A 2,986-nucleotide genomic window follows, 5' to 3' on the forward strand; every position below is an offset into this window, starting at 1 on the left:
GCTGTTGTCGTATCCTAAGATGCGGACGTGCCCAAGCTGAAGGTCATCAGCGCGATGAACTGCTTCCATCCGTTATTCGTGCATGGATGGAAGAAGTTCACCCACGCTCATGACCTTCAGCTTTGGGACTTCCTCGTCTTAAGCTACAACACCAGTCGGTCAGCACTCAGGTCGGAAGATCCTCGACCATCAACCCTTATACACTCGACCCCTCGCCCCCTCGGTGGTCCTGTCGAACACCTTCACTATGAGCATGGTGCGGCTGTTGTTGTATCTTAAGATGAGGACGTGCCCGAGCTGAAGCTCATCAGCGTGGGTGAACTGCTTCCATCCGTTATTCATGCACGGATGGAAGCAGTTCACCCGAGCTCGTGATCTCCAGCTTGGGCACATCCTCGTCTTAAGCTACGACACCAATCGGTCAGCACTCGGACCGGAAGATCCTCGACCATCAACCCCTAAACCCTCGACCCCTCGCCCCCTCGGTGATCCTGTCAAACTCCTTCTATGTGAGCATGGTGCGACTGTTGTCGTATCTTAAGATGCAGACGTGCCCAAGTTGAAGGTCATCAGCGCGGGCGAACTTCTTCCATCCGTTATTCATGCACGGATGGACGCAGTTCACCCATGCTCATGACCTTCAGCTCGGGGACTTACTCGTCTTAAGCTACGACACTAGTCGGTTAGCAATCGGGCTGGAAGATCCTCGACCACCGACCCCTCGTCCCTCGCCCCCTCGGTGGTCCTGTCAAACACCTTCACTGTGAGCATGGTGCGGCTGTTGTCATATCTTAAGATGCGGACGTGCCCGAGCTAAAGGTCATTAGTGCGGGCGAACTGCTTCCATCCGTTATCCGTGCACAAATGGAAGCAGTTCACTCATGACCTTCAGCTCGGGGACTTCCTCGTCTTAAGCTACGACACCAGTCGGTCAGCACTCGGGCCGGAAGATCCTCAACCATCGACCCTTAGACACTCGCCCCCTCGGTGGTCCTGTCGAACACCTTCACTGTGAGCATGGTGCAGCTGATGTCATATCTTAAGACGAGGACGTGCCCGAGCTGAAGGTCATCAGCGCGAGCGAACTACTTCCATCCATTATTCGTGCATGGATGGAAGCAGTTCACTCATGCTCATGACCTTCAGCTTGGGGACTTCCTCGTCTTAAGCTACGGCACCAGTCGGTCGGCACTCGGACCGGAAGATCCTCGACCATCGACCCCTCGCCCCCTCGGTGGTCCTATCGAACACCTTCACTGTGAGCATGGTGCGGCTGTTGTCGTATCTTAAGATGCGGACGTGCCCGAGCTGAATGCCATCAGCGCGGGCGAACTGCATCCATCTGTTATTCATGCATGGATGGAAGCAGTTAACCCACGCTCATGACCTTCAGCTCGGGGACTTCCTCGTCTTAAGCTACAACACCAGTCGATCAGCACTCAGACCGGAAGATCCTTGACCATTGACCCCTAGACCCTCGACCCCTCACCATCTCGGTGGTCCTGTCAAACACCTTCACTATAAGCATGGTGCGGCTGTTGTCGTATCTTAAGATGCGGACGTGCCCGGAAGGTCATCAGCGTGGGAAAACTACTTCCATCCGTTATTCATGCACAGATGGAAGCAGTTCGCGCACCCTCATGACCTTCAACTCGGGACGTGCTCATTTTATGCTATGCCACTAGTCGGACGGCACTCGGATCAGAAGATCCTCGACCATCGACCCCTAGACCCTCGACCCCTCGCCCCCTCGGTGGTCCTTTCGAACACCTTCACTATGAGCATGGTGCGGCTGTTCTCGTATCTTAAGATGCAGACGTCCCTGGAAGGTCATCAACACGGGCGAACTGCTTCCATCTGTTATTCGTGCACGGATGGAAGCAGTTCCCCCACGCTCATTTCCTTCAGCTACGACACCAGTCGGTCAGCACTTGGACCGGAAGATCCTCGACCATCGACCCCTGGACCCTCGACCCCTCACCCCATTGGTGGTCCTGTTGAACTCCTTTACTGTGAGGATGGTGCGGTTGTTGTCGTATCTTAAGATGCGGACATGCTCGGAAGGTCATCAGCGCAGGCAAATTACTTCCATCCGTTATTCGTGCACACATGGAAGCAGTTCGCCCACGCTCATGACCTTCAGCTCGGGAACGTGCTCATTTTAAGCTACGACACCAGTCGGATAGCACTCGGATTGGAGGATCCTCGACCATTGACCCCTAGACTCTCGAACCCTCGCCTCCTCGATCCATGATCATCTGCCCCGACCCTCGACCCTCTGCCCCGACCCTCTACCCTCAGCTCCGATCCTCGACCCTCTTCCCCGACCCTCCACCCGGTTTCGTCGGCGCCGACGCACCCCTAACCTCCTCTTCTTATTCTTCCGCCTCTTCTTTTTCTTCCGCCTCTTCTTATTCTTCTTCTTCTTCTTCTTCTTCTTCTTCTTCTTTTCTTTTTTCAGCTTTCTTCTTTCTTATTAACTAAACCTAAACTGAACTAAATATAAACCTACACCTAAAAACCTAAACTAAACTTAAACTAAACCTAAAAACAGAATAAAAAACCTAATTATTCGTGTTCTTCCTCTCGCCCTCCTTCTCTTCTTCTTCTTCTTCTTCGTTGTCGTCTTCGTCTTCTTCTTCTTCTTCTTCTACTTCTTCTTCTTTGTCTTCTTCTTCTTCTAATTATTCTTATTTTCTACTTTTTTAGAACTAAACCTAAACCTAAAACTAAACTAAACTAAATCTGAAACTAAAACTAAAACTAAATCTAAACTAAACATAAACCTAAAACTAAAAAAAGAAAAAACGAGGAGGAGGAGGAACTCACTCCATGAGAGGGGGCGGCCGGTGGAGGAGGTACGCCGTAGGGGAGGGGGCCGCCCCGCGTCCTTCCTCACGGCGGGGCTCAGGCATCCGCCGTAGGGGAGGGGCGTCATGACCGGACAACAAGGCGACGTTGCCGGAGTGGCGGGTCAGGGCAGCTA

The sequence above is a fragment of the Triticum dicoccoides genome, chromosome 3B (assembly GCF_002162155.2).
Source record: "Triticum dicoccoides isolate Atlit2015 ecotype Zavitan chromosome 3B, WEW_v2.0, whole genome shotgun sequence".
Classification (NCBI taxonomy): domain Eukaryota; kingdom Viridiplantae; phylum Streptophyta; class Magnoliopsida; order Poales; family Poaceae; genus Triticum; species Triticum dicoccoides.